This window comes from Miniopterus schreibersii (assembly GCF_964146895.1).
Source record: "Miniopterus schreibersii genome assembly, chromosome: 8".
Taxonomy (NCBI): domain Eukaryota; kingdom Metazoa; phylum Chordata; class Mammalia; order Chiroptera; family Miniopteridae; genus Miniopterus; species Miniopterus schreibersii.
Window position 1 is genome coordinate 13,739,645 of NC_138109.1, and position 14,210 is coordinate 13,753,854.

At 37.3% G+C, this 14,210-nt stretch overlaps 1 protein-coding gene across 3 annotated transcripts in view; it reads left to right on the forward strand.

The window, feature by feature from the left end:
- Positions 1-14,210, forward strand: part of MACO1 (macoilin 1) — a 56,184-nt gene that overhangs the window by 848 nt on the left and 41,126 nt on the right. Inside the window, exon 2 of one of the 3 annotated variants that reach the window (XM_081145092.1) lies at positions 12,794-12,855. The exons of the other annotated variants lie outside the window; for them this stretch is intronic. The gene's annotated coding sequence lies outside the window, so the exon portion shown is untranslated. The remainder of the gene's footprint in view (positions 1-12,793; positions 12,856-14,210) is intronic. 3 annotated transcript variants of the gene reach the window in all.

The window sequence follows — 14,210 nt, forward strand, 5'->3', positions numbered from 1 at the left end:
CGGGCAGGTGACCACGTTGCCCCATCTTTCGCTCTCTACTTCTCTCATGGGATCTCAAACTTGGCACCGAGGGCTGAAGCCGATACCCCCAAATCGTGCCCTATGGCCCAACTCCAGGCTCAAAAGGAGCTTGATGGTCTTGTCAACAGACATTATTTTGACATTTATAAGCGATGGTTTTCTTCGAACCTTTCCAAAGGGATTTTCTCCAAATTCGCAGTTTTTTCCTCTAAAAGAAAAGGGGTGTCCCTTTAAATAGAAATTGAATTCAGTACTCTGAGGGGGGAGAAGGAGAACAGGTTCATGGGGCAACTTAGTGACAATCACTGTTTCTCTGAGCAGAATTTGCTTACGACTTACTTTCTGGTCCTTCTCAGAATGTTAATTCTAAATGGTACTTGCCTTGATAAAGAAATGATTCCAGTGGAGAAGTAATTAGTTTACAAAGGAGAGTGCTTAGCATGTAGATATGGGTTTAATTGAGTCCTCATGGTGTTTTACAATTGAGCTCTTTTTGGCTGTGGGACTTAGAGAAATACTCGAGGTAGCCGATGACACCCTAGTTGTCTTAGCATAACTGTACACCTTCCACATGCTGTTATTTACACGAATGGAATGATTGCTTTTCACAAGCAATTGACTGTTGTAAACATTGGGGGTTTTCTTTATTTCACGTTTAAAAGCATTAAGAAGTCAAAGTAAAAAGTTCTTGAATATATTCTTATGTAATGAGCCATAGATCATAGGGATAATTCATTCATTCAACAAATTTCTACACTATATGCTAGCCCTCTTGTAGCCAGTAAGAGTACAGTAGTGAGTAAAACCAGAATCCATGCTGAATCAATCAGATGTGACCGTTTAACTAAAACTGTAAAAAAAAAAAAAATCATTTTTTCTATAGATTTAGTGGATGGAGGAACAGTCTCTTCAAGTTACACACCCTATAATTCTTGAATAACAAAATGGCTTTTTTCCCCTGGCTATTGAAAAAGATTTGAACAACTAAATATTAATAGTGACACAAGAATAGAAAAAGTATATAAAGCAGAGTTGGTAGACAAAGGACAACTGTAGCATTTGAATGGCTGTTATTTACAGTAACATTGGGAATCCCATATTGTTTACATGCCTTCTGTTGTATTTCAACTCCTTTTTGTGTTTGAACAAATACGCCCAGTTTAGTACCTTCCCCATTGTAACCACTCAATCAATGTGAATCGATGTGAAGAAGTGAATTCATTGTCTAATGAACATTATTTTACTGATGACCTTTTGGAATTTCAATTCTTATATTGAAGAGTAATAGTAAATACCTAATGCAAGTGATTTAGAATTTTATGTATATAATTTTAAGAAGCCAACAATGCTTCAGCTTTCAAACTGTTTGCTTTCTCCGTTTGGCATTATTTAAATCAATTGTTAATAAAAGACCTAAATATATTCCTACATCGTATATCAAAGGAGTGTTTCATTACCTGTTTCTTAGTTTATATTATGGAGTATTGGGCTGAAGAACAAGATCATAGGTGATTTTCTTTTCCCAATTCTGTTTTTAAGAAGAGAGTTAGAAAATTTCTAATCATTTCTAAAGCAAACAGAATAAGTGAGTTAGTTATAAATTGTGATGTTTGAGGATTTGTGAATATCAAATTTATATTGATCATCAAATTTAAGTCTACACTAAATTATTTTTCACACCGTCTATTGCCCATTTCGTTTCTCAACGTCTGGCCAATTTTGGTCTCAGAGCTTGCTTTCTTTTTATTTTTTTCTCTGAGGCTCTGTTGACAATTTTGACAACTGCCCACTGTTTCATAGCATAACCTTTCATGGACTTTTTATTTTTATGTTCTCAGTCTGTACAACTTTCTGAGCTTTGTCACAGCAAAGTGGCAGCTGTGGTGAAAAGAGCACTGAACTGCTGGCATCAGGAGACCTAGGTTCATTCTCAAAATCCCACTTTGGACAGGCAGGGCATCCACAACTTTGATCTCCAGTTCTCTCATCTGTCAAATTAGTTTTGAGGACTAAAGGAGATATGTACAGTTTGTGAAACTATAAATTCTAGCATGCTATAGAAATATTAGTTGCCGTGTTATCACATGTTTGGCTTGTTCTTTGAGGAGGCAGGAAAGACTATAAGATTTGGTACAACTATAAACAAAAGTCGAGTAGTCAAAACAAGGTTCAGTTGCTACTTGGTTTTGTTGAAAAAAATCCTGTTGCTGATCTGCTTTTAATCATGGGCTTCAATCCAACAACTTTGACTGAGGTGATTGTCAAATGATATCATTATTGTCAGTATAATGGCTGTGACAATTTTATTTCAGGGGCAAGGTAGAAGGAAAATGGATTTTAGACATTATATTAATGTTAGCTACATTTAGATATATGCCCATCATTTGAAAATTGAAATGTGTAGAAGTGTGTTATTCCAGTCAAGTTAGTAATCAAGAATGAGAGAAAGGAAACAGGAATGGTGATCATTTTCTTTTATATAATTAAGGGCTAAAATTCACTGTTATTAAAAAAAAAAAAAATCTGAGACAGCACAGAGCCTCACAGAGAGTAAGAATTCGGTGCTCAATAAATGTTGAGCGAGTGAATTGATAAATGAAGATAAGCTAATCCATTCCACTGGTTTAAAAACCTGCATAGTTCAAGAAATTATGGAGGGTTACAGGATAAGACAGATGGTTTAGATAGTTCCTTGTCTTCAAGGAGTTTAGTCTAGTAGGCCATAGTAATTTCTCTTAAGTTTGTGCAGTGATTTTGAGGTTCTAAAGAACTTTGAGCTCTGTTCAAATAAAAATATTTGTGCTGAATTAAATTTTAGTTTGCTATTTTAGTGGTTCACCTGATACATTAATAGCTTTATTTTTCCCTGTGCTATTTTATGATGAAGTAGACACTAAATGAGGGAATACTTTTCTAACTCAAATGAGATAGATGTGAAAGTACTTTGGGAGTTATGAACAAAAGTTATTAATAAAGGAAAGTAAAATTATTAATTCTACTTAACTATTACAGTTCAGAGGTCCTCAAGTTTTATGGCAGTGATTCTCTCCCTGGGTCTGCCTTCACACATGCACCAGACACTCCCAACAGTCATATGTAATTGAAGTCATTATCCAGGTGAAGTGGGATTGGAGTGCTGTGTAGATTTTAAAAGCTTTAAGGGGATTCTGTGTGATTCACCCACCTTCCACCTTGCCATACTCCTCACTCCCTTCACCTGAAATTACTGACTTTATAACAGGAAGATGAGATAAGGTTTGGTAAGTAGAAGACGGAGACAGAAACATTCATGTTTAAAGCCCCTGTAGTTAAAATTGTTACTTAGTAAGCATAATAAGAATTTTAAGTAAGGCATGTGTTTTAAGCTTCAGAAACTATTTTATAGTTTTGTTACTGATGGTTGAAGAAAGCGCCTCTTCACTTGTGAATTTATGAGTACTTCCTGTCATCTCACTGGGTTGAGCGTGTAGCTTGTTTTCCGAAGCTTAGGCAGTGCAATACTGTACCTAACTTTTACATTTTTGTAGTGTAATGCTTTACAGCTAGGACTGAGGACTTCACTGGCATATATATCTTTTCCCATTTTTGTTTCAGAGAAGTTTTCTGGCCTTTAACTTTTTTAATGGTCAAAGTTTGCATCCTTCTCAGCTTCCTAATGTCCTTTTTCAGACCCTTGTCTGAATTATCTGGTCTCCAGAGACTTCCCTTTACTGCTTTTCCTGCCTCCTTCATGATGTTTCCTAAGCCTAGTTTTAGACTTCTTTGGGCTATGTTTATTAAAGCCACTGGAGGCTGGCATGACCCTTGGCTACCTTGATTTTACATGTGTTCTGCAACTGAAACCCCAGATACCAATGTTGCAACCTCACAGCCTAAAAGCATTTTGGTAACGTGGTAGGCTTTAACGTCAACAATGCTGGACCTGACATAAAAGTGATAAATTGGGTTTTGTTTTAGAGGCATGTTGGTACAGTGGGGTAGGTACAGTGGAGAAATTGAAGTGTTTTCGCTAACCTTTCCAGCGAGGTGTTTAGCTAAACCCTTTTACTGTATTTGTAGTTTCTATGAAATACATTTAAACAGATCTGCTACACTGGAATTTTTTATTTAATGTTTGTTAGGAGTGTGTTATGTTAAAAGAAAAAGTACTTAAAAAAGAAAAAGTACTTTCCTCCAACTTTCATTTATGATTCTTCCTTTCTGAGCACTTTTGGCAGTTTAGTTTCATTAGATGTTTTGAAAATTCCTTTAAATTGCTGCTACCAGTTGAAGCTGGGAAAAGAGGGAACATGATCTATTTCAGATTATTTGCTTAAAGGCTTCCTGTTTTATTGGTGATAGTCTTCTTTTTCTTCATATTGATTCCTTATGGCCTTTCTTGAACCTCACTAGATTTGTAGATTGATTTTAATGGTAGACAATAACTTAGTAATTCTTTTTATTTTCTTATTATATGTCTGTATATGGTAGACCCAGTTCATATTCTATAAATACTTATATTTCCAGAGTTTTTTCTTTGGCCATTTCTCCCAGATCTCCCTACTGATACTAAAACCCTTTGGGGTTCTATAAGTGTGCTTGTTTGTTTTGTTTTGTTATGTCATTTTCTAGGCTGCCATCCAAGTGATACTTAAGGGCATGTAACAAGATATAACTTGTATAGTATATATCTTAGGGAATCTGGAGGGCCAGATAGAGATTATATCAACATAAAGGTAAGACCTCAAAGTGAAATACTGTAATTGGGTTACTTTTTTTTTTTTTAATATATCTTTATTGATTTCAGAGAGAGGAAAGGAGGAGAGAGAGAGAGAGATAGAAACATCAGCAATGAGAGAGTCATTAATCGGCTGCCTCCTGCACACCCCCGACTGGGGATTGAGCCCGCAACCTGGGCATGTGCCCTGACCGGGAATCGAACCCTGATTGCCTGGAACCACTAAGCCACGCCCGGCTGGGCTAGGTTACTTTTCTTGATGAAATTTAGTGTGCTCTTCAAATATATTAAATACTTTATTTCCTAGGCTTACTAGATTTGGGTGTTCTTATTTTACTTGGATCATTTTCAAGGAACAGGCCTAGAAGAAAAAAAGTTGTCCGTTCAACAAGCTGCGTAAGTGCAATGGTACGTACCAACAGTAGAAATACGTATTTTTTGCTAGATTTTTTTTTCCCATCGTGGATTTCTTCAAATACCTAAGGAGTGATGATTTTCTCAAGGTCTCTCATCTTTAGGCATATGCATCCTGGTAATGGAAGCTTTCAAAACTATAATAAACTGAGTATATTCACTGAGGCTATATATCTTTACTTTGGCATTTAACCTAACTGACATCAAGTTGACCTCAACTCCTCAGCCTTCTGACATGCCTGTCATCCTGACTTTGAAGCCCTTTCATAGCCCTGGCCTTCGTTCCTTTTTATTTTTTTCTCCACTGCTCTTAAGTACGCTGCGCTCACGTTGAGTCATGAGGCTGTGACGTCAGAAGCAATTTCTCCTCACCCTGTCTCCTTTGTCGCCTTTTCTTTTTTCAGAGGTTTTGCATTTATGTGCAACTAGCCCACTTTAGGTGTATCCATAGATACCACCTATTCATTTGAGCAGTTTGGGATCTGTTTCCTACTCAGCACAGGGGAGGTGGCTAGAAATAATCTCACTCTCTTTTTGTTTGCATTTCAATAGCTTCGTGAAATGTACAGCCCTTAGTACCTAGCTCTGTTTTTAAGTTGTATTATTACTTTGTTCATTTTCAAAATATTTTTCAAAAACCAAGTAAGCTGTTCAGTACTGACATCAGTACTTAGCCTGTCTTGTAGCAAGGACACTTGAACTCTAGCCAGAATGAGTACCATGTTCATGGTCACACAATAATTCCCGCCTCAGATGAGAGATATACAAAGCTGGAGTCTTCATTCTCTTACTTAGTTCCAGTAAGGGTATTTAAGGGTTTTAGCTTTGGTTTCACAGTGAGAAAACTGAAGTTGCTGGAGGTTTGTTTAACTTTGATAGAGATCCATATCTGTCTAACCCCAAAGTCTGTCCTCTTTTTGTTTTACTGTCTTGTGCAGCTTCATCCTTTCTGAATGGTGTTTATGTGTAATAACTTATATGTTCCTCTCAAACTCACCACTACATACATGTAGTGAAAGATTGTTATCTTCATTTTCCAGGTGAAGCAGCAGGTACCAAGAATGTCTTGTGCAAGGCCACTAACCTTTTCTCCTTCTCAAAATGAGAATCTCTCCTCTTTATTTTTTATTTTTCTCATTATTATCTCTTTAAAGAGGGTTGCCCTGGTGGAAATGGTAAAACAAGCATAACACAAAGCATACTCCTTGGGGTAACAGGAGGCTCCTCAATGTCTGAGGCCTGGGAATGGGTTCCTCTACGATCCCCTCAAGGACTGGCTGGAGGTGTCCCTCAGGGGTGTTTCAAAGTGGCAGTCAGTCCCTTGTTACCCCTCCAGACCTCTCCTCTTTAAAAAATAAAATCAATATAGCCCTTAGTGATGTGGCTCAGTTGGTTGGAGCCTTGTCCTCTACACCAAAAGGTGGTGGGCTTGATTCCCAGTCATGGCACATACCAGGTTGTGGGTTCGATTCCTGGTTGGGGCACATGCAGGAGGCAGCTGATCAATGTTTCTCTCTCTCCCTCCTTCCTTCTGTTTAAAAATTAATAGAAATAAGTAAATAAAATAAAAATCAATATAGTCATGGCAACAATGCAAAATGTGTTCCCGGACCAGGATCTATCTATCCATCTGTCTGTCTGTTTGTCTGTGTATCTACCTACCTACCTACTAGTCTATCACTGTAAAGGACATTAGTGAGATAATTACTGACATTTGAATAAAGTCTATAGATCACACAGTAGTACTATAGCAATGTTAATTTCCTGATATACTGATAATTGTGCTGTGGTTATATGAGACTATCCTTCTTTTCAAGAAATCTAGGAGTAAAGGGGCATTATGTCTGCAATTATTTTCAAATGGTTTAGGAAAAAAATATGTGCACATATATAAAGAGAGAATAATAACAAATTTGATAAAATGTTTTTATCATTTGTGAAATCTGAGTGAAAGATACTGGGAATTCTTTATATTTATGCAACTTTTCTCAGTCTAAAATTATTTCAAAATGAAGAGTTAAAAAAATAGAAGTAACATGTTTGTTACAAAAAAATTAAAACAGAGTAGTTCAGTTTGTTAGAGCACCATCCGATACACCAAGGTTGTCTGTTTGATCTCCAGCCCAGGCACATACAAGAAGCAACCAATGAGTGCATAAATAAGTGGAACAACAAATCTCTTTTTCCCCCTCCCCCCCATCCCCTTTCCTCTCTCTCTAAAATCAACAAATAAAATTAAAGTGAATAATAAAAAGTATATGACAATGTATAAGTATAATGTAAAAACTTTAGTACTCCTATGTGAGATGTTCTTTATTTTATAATTTATAAGTATAGTTCCTCTTTTTCTATGGAAGCAAACATATATTTCTTAACAAAAATAGGATTCTGTTTTACATAAAAATTTCTTGGCATTTCTCCTTAAATTTATTTTTTTAATTTTTTTTAGCAGCAACATAGCATTTTATGTAGAATTCACTCTGTTCTTTGTGGTCTCCTACCTCCCATTTCTGTGCTCTTGCAGTAGTGCCCTCCAGCCTATTAGTTCCCTGTTTCTCAGGTTTCTTTCCTATAAAATGGTAATAACTACCCTGCCTATTTCACAGTTGTAAGGATAAAATAAGATAATTAATATGAAAGCATTTGGAAAAGTTACAAGTGTGATGTAAGTGAAGGTGTGGTTAGGTATTGAAGATGTGAAGTGTAATACTTAATTCATGTATGAAATGAATTTCTAATGTTGATACAACATTAACACAGGGTTTTTTTAGAGCCTGTGGGTTGTTTTCTTTCCTGATGTGCTGCTTAACCTCTCTCCATCCCAAACCCCATAGAGTTCACACTGGTGAAAGTGTTTTGAAGCAGAAATTCTAAAATTCTAAACTGTCCAGTTGCATTAGGTTATAGTACCTGTCCTTGGTATCTCTGTAGTATACATAATCTTAAAGCCTTTTTTAGTGATTTCCATTCTAGGTTTATTTTTCCTTTTATTTTTATAATTTTTAGGTTTATCTTTCCTTGTAAATTGAGCATATTTCACACTGATAGATTTGCCATTGCAGTGGCTGTGTGTGTGTGTGTGTGTGTGTGTGTGTATAACGTATGAGTTTATGTGTATGTACGTGCATGTGTGTAATTTACTCTAGAAAGGTTCTCTTTGCAGTCTGCCGGAGGCTTAGAATAGAAAGAGAGCCCAGCCCAGCTCAGAGGTTGAGCATCGACCTAGGATCCAGGAGATCACGGTTCGATGCCAGTCAGGGCACATACCCAAGTTGGGGGCTCGATCCCCAGCCGGGTGTGCAGGAGGCAGCCAATCTATGACCCTCTCATCATTGATGTTTCTATCTCTCTCTCCCCCTGCCCCTTCCTCTCTCTGAAATCAATAAAGACATATTTTAAAAAAGAAAAGAGAAATATGGAATAGCTTAGGTCTTCTCAGTATGCTTCCTTGTTCTGGGTTTTACACGAGGATGTGGTTGCAGAATGCAGCACTAGTTTTAGTCCATTTTATCTTGAGGCTCATGCACAACTTTCTATAGTCCACAATTTTACTATAGTAGAAATTAAGACAGAAAAATGTAAAACAATTACTAGTTTATATAAAAATAACAATAATAAATCCATGAGGAGAATGATGTAGTTGTATATTTTTGCAGATTTCTTTAATGCCAGGCTTAATAGAAGATACTTCGAGGACCCCCACTGTAGTCAGGTAGGCCAACTGGAGTGATAGTTTGGCACCCAGAGCAAGGCTGATTAGATTCATTTCTTCCTAAAGAACAGTCAGAACAGATTGGGAGCAGGTGCTTGATAATCCTTCAGGCAGAAGCTGTATTTGTTATCTTTGTTGGTGTTGCGTTGTTAGGCACCCTTCCCAGTCACTCTTGCATCATCTCTCCCTCTACCTTCACTGTAAATGTCCTTTGATAAAAACCCTACCGTTGGTCCTAAACAGTCTTGTTCGTTGCAGATCATTTGTTCAACAAATATTTGTTAAGCTCCTACAGTGTGCAAGGTGCTGTGCTGGGCACTGAGGATAAAACAGGGAACAAAATGGGCAGCTCCTCTGTTCTTGTGGACTTTACATTTAAACAGTTAATTACACAGAATATTATTATAATTTTGACTACATATTCTTATGGCACAGCATGCTGTGTGAGCATATGATGGGGTAACTATCTTTACTTTGATGTCAGGGAGGGCTTTGTTGAGGAAGTGATGTTTATGCCAGGTGCTGAAGGAGGAATAGTAATGGAAGTGTATCTCATGTAGGTTTAAGTTGTACTTGGGTAGGGATTTTGTCTGTGACTTAGAAAGAAATGTAGAAAAATGGAAGAATTAACCCTGAACAATTTGAATGTTCCCAGTTGAGGGAAGTACAGCTAACAGTGTGGAGATAAGTACTGAGTATCCGAGTAGATCATTGCTTTCTGAGACATTGTGGAATTCAGTGGAAATTTCATGACAATGAGAAGTTTATACTACAAACCACTACCTCTCAAGTTTTAATTAATTAATTTAAATTTTATTTATTGCTTTGAGACAGAAAGAGAGACAGAGAAGGGGAGAGAGACATCGGTTTGTTGTTCTACTTATGTATTCACTGGCTGCTTTTTGTATGTGCCCTGACTGGAGATCCAACCCGCCACCTTGGCTTATCAGGACGACGCTCTAACCAACTGAACTACCCAGCCAGGGCCTCAAGTTTTAATGTATGTACAGATGGCCTAGGGAATCTGGTTAAAATACAGGCTTAGATGAAGTAGACCCAGGGTGCGCCCTGAAGTACTGCTTTTCTTAAAAGCTCACATATGGTGCTGATGCTGCTGTTTCATGGACCACACTTTGAGTAGCAAGACTGTAGTTACACATAACAAGACTTAAGTAGGAATACCGGCTGGATAAGAGGCTGGATGAATATTCTAGAGGTGATGTCTAATAGGGAGAGATATTGGATAACAGAAGACAAAGAAAGCAGTTTGGTGCAAGAAATATCGTGCTACCTATAGAAAGCTAAGAGCAATTCACAGTTACTATTACAGGACAGGAAAGCTAGGGATTGAGACAGATGGCCACTAGCACAGCCAGTGAAATATTCCACAGAGTCATTTCTGTGGTGAGGACCAAGTGAACTAAATGATCATTAGTCTGTCTAGGGAAAAGGTCAGGTATCTGAGGATTGATGGCCACCCTGTGGTAATTATGCGGACTCCAGAAAATAATCTAAGTGACAAGCAGCTAAAGTCTTTAATTCTAGAGAGGAAGATGCACTTTACTTGGAAAAAGAAGAACATTGAATACTACTTTTCATTATTCATAGATGATTCATCCATAGATGGAGGTTACTGTTAAATAAATTCAGGTTAAAAAAAAATTGTTGCAAATGGCAAAGGTAGAAATAGAATAGAGAAAAAGGAAATCTTATAGTTAATATCTACTTTGAAGGAATTACCACCATTAAACCTATTAATTTTGCACATCTCTTTATTTCACTGGCACCCAAAATAGAAGCTTATAAGACCATCAAAAGATATTACTGGTCTGCCCTTGTTTCATATATTATGGAAAATATTTTTGTTAAAGTTATGCTTTTAAGTTTTTTTCAAGATGTTTTATAGTTCTTAATAAATTTATTTGGATCAGAGAATTAAAGTAACATCAAGTGAGCATATCATATTATGAACTATATAAAATATTTTATATTTAATCATATTTTCTTCATGGTTTAAAAGAAATACTTTGGAATGCTATAATAGTTTAAAACCCGGTCTCCTCCTTTAGAAGGTCATTTCTTTGGATTTGGCAAAATCAAATGACCTTCAGTACATTTAAAGAAAGGAATTAGCCCTGGCTGGTATGGCTCACTTGGTTGAGTGTCCTCCCGCCCACCAAAAGGTCGCTGGTTCAATTCTTGGTCAGGACACATACCGAGGTTGCAGGGTCCATCCCTGGGAGGCAACCGATCCAATGTTTCTCTTTCTCCCCCCCCCTTCGTCTCTCTCTCAAATCAATAAAAACCTATATTTTTTTAAAAAGGAATTAGGGTTTCTATAGTGATGAGTAGTCATTTTAGGTTACTTGTCTTTTAACTTTCGTATATTAACCAATAGAAGGACAATAGGCATAATTTACTGATAAAGAGGGCTAAGAGAATACTGAGTCAGACAACTGTCATTAATTTTTTAAAACCCTATAAGACTGAATTAATAGAATTCAAGACTCATCCTAGAATAAAATCAACTTTGTTAATTAGATTGCCTCTTGATTTTTAGATGCAGGCCCACCTAAAAGGGGAGACTGAGGAAAGATGAGGATATGGCATATGTTTGTAAAAAATCAAATTTCCTTCTAAACTGTGACTTAGTAAGAACTGGGTGTCAAGGAACATGAAAAGTGTGTGAGTTGTTTGAAAAGAAATGAAATATGTAAAAGGGAATAATTGAAAGTTACAGAATTGAAAAAGAGCAATCATTATAACAAAGATGATCATTTTTCTATTGCCTTAGGTTTTAATGATTGAGTAATTTAAAAAGTGTTCAACAGGCTGCCATCCTGTGGATAATGCTGTCTAAATAGTGACGTTCAGTGTTGCCGGTTAGACTGGGATCTGCCATGCCTTTGGAGCATTTGGAGCAGAGAACAGTTGGTAGTAGTACTCTACCTTTTCTACCTGGGGAATGGTATGACTAGAGACATGATGAGGTACAGATACATTCCAGAGGCAGCCCCATGGGAAAAAGGATTCATCAGAGAAGTAAATATATTTTCATGCTATTTCTTAAATCCCTTAAAAACATGGATGAAGGGCTATTATTTCTTCTTTAAAACCTAGAAGTAATTCTAGAAACAAGGAAAACAGTCCTTTTAGTTTTAAAGCTAAGTGGCTTGGCAATCTAGTTGCAAACAATATTTGTACTCCTGAATGCCTGCATGACTCAGTTGTTCCTTCTAGTAAAATATGTCTTGCTTTCCATTGGACCAGTGTTGGGATTTAATGAATGAGAACGAGGGCCCTCTCCTTGTCTGGCTAAAATGACTCTAGTGAAATGAAACTAAAGGGTAGGATTTAGGATTCAAGCCTTTGTTCTTCTGGTTTGCCTTGGGTTCCTCTGTTCTCCAGTAAACCTCTTTATATATATATGTATGTATGTGTGTGTGTGTGTGTGTGTGTGTGTGTGTGTATATATATGTATATATATATGTATGTATGTATGTATGTATATGTGTGTGTATATGTATGTATGTGTGTGTGTGTATATATATACACACATACATATATATATGTATATCTTTATTGATTTCAGAGAGAGGGAGAGAGAGAGATGGAAACATCAATGATGAGAGAGTCATTGATTGGCTGCCTCGTGCAGGCCCCCAAATAGGGATTGAGCCTGCAACCAGGGCATGTGCCCCGACCAAGGATCGAACCTCGATCTCCTGGATCCTAGGTCAATGCTCAACCTCTGAGCCACTACCAGCTGGGGTCCAGTAAACCTCTTAATTGAAACTTACTATCAAGCCCAAAGAGTTCTGCCAAGAATTAGTATTAGAACTTGACCTTAGTTGCAAATTATGTATATCATTATGACACTGTATCATTGAGGGTCATATGGTCTGTTCTTGACATCTTTTCCTATGTAGTTTCAGAGGGCACAGAAAGAGTCCTCAGAGCTGGATCCTGTTTTTGTTGTTTCCTCCCCCAGGTATATCAGTCTTTTTGTATCTTATGTTATTTCAAAATTATTTATTAAAAGTCTTGATTTTGTTGTTGCTGTTATATATTCAGACAGCTAATTTAACCACATCATTATTGGAATATTTGTACTTCAAAACACTATGCAAGGCTCTAGCCCACGTCAAAGTGAATTATATTTCCAATCTGTATATTTTTGAAAACTTTTTTTTAAAATCCTCACCCGAGAATATGTTTTTACTGATTTTTAGAGAGAAAGGAAGGGAGACAGAGCTTGAGAGAGAGAAACATTGATGTGAGAGAAACATTGATAAGTTGCCTCTCGTATACGCCCTGACTGGGGATTGAACCCGTAACCTAGGTATGTGCCCTGACTGGGAATTGAACCTGCAGCCTTTTGGTGTACGGGATGACACTCCAACCCACTGAGCCCCTTGGCGAGGGCTAGAAAACCTTTTTTAAAAAAAAAAAAAACCCTAGCCCAGCCAGGCATGGCTCAGTGGTTGAGCATCGACCTAGGATCCAGGAGATCATGGTTGGTCAGGGCACATGCACGGGTTGTGGGCTTGATCCCCAGTTGGGGGGGTGCAGGAGGCAGCTGATCAATTACGACTCTCTCATCATTGATGTTTATCTCTCTCTCTCTCTCTCTCTCCTCTCCCTTCCTCTCTCTGGAATCAATAAAGATATATTTAAAAAAACACACACCTAAATGTAACATGCTCTAGAATTGGGTTAAGGACATAGAATTTTAAGGGCTTATTAGTGGGTAGAATCTGAAAGCTTCTCTATTAACTATTATACAGTTAATGAACTGGAAGAATGGATTTTTAGATTATATGAAAAATATTTTTTTTAATCCATGCCCTTACCTTGTTTTGAGCTCTGCAATGGTTAGATATGTATTCTGACTGGCTTATCAAAGTGTGTTTCTACTTAACATAAGTCCAGAGGGAACTGGGAGCACACATTTACAGAGCAAGGCTGGGACACTTTAGGGTTTTTTCTTCAATGTATATTTTTTGTGCCCTCACAGCCCTTAGTGTTGGCATCTGCCCCCTAAGTTGGTTTCTGGCTATTTTGGGAAGTCATTTGTTTTTAATTTAGTTAATGCAGATAAAAACTACATAGAGAGGCAAGAGGAGGAAGGCGGGGAAAAGACAGAATTCTTCAAGCATGTAGGGGTGTGCATCAGAAATATCAGACTTCCAGCAGGTGCAGAGGGGTAGGGAGGGAAACAGCAAATTTGAAGCCTTTTAGCCATGACATCTTCTGATGAAGAATAGCTTGAAAGCTGTAATTTTGAGAGTGCTGCAGTATTAAGTCAGACATAGCACATTTTAAAATAGTGGTGAGATTTACTTT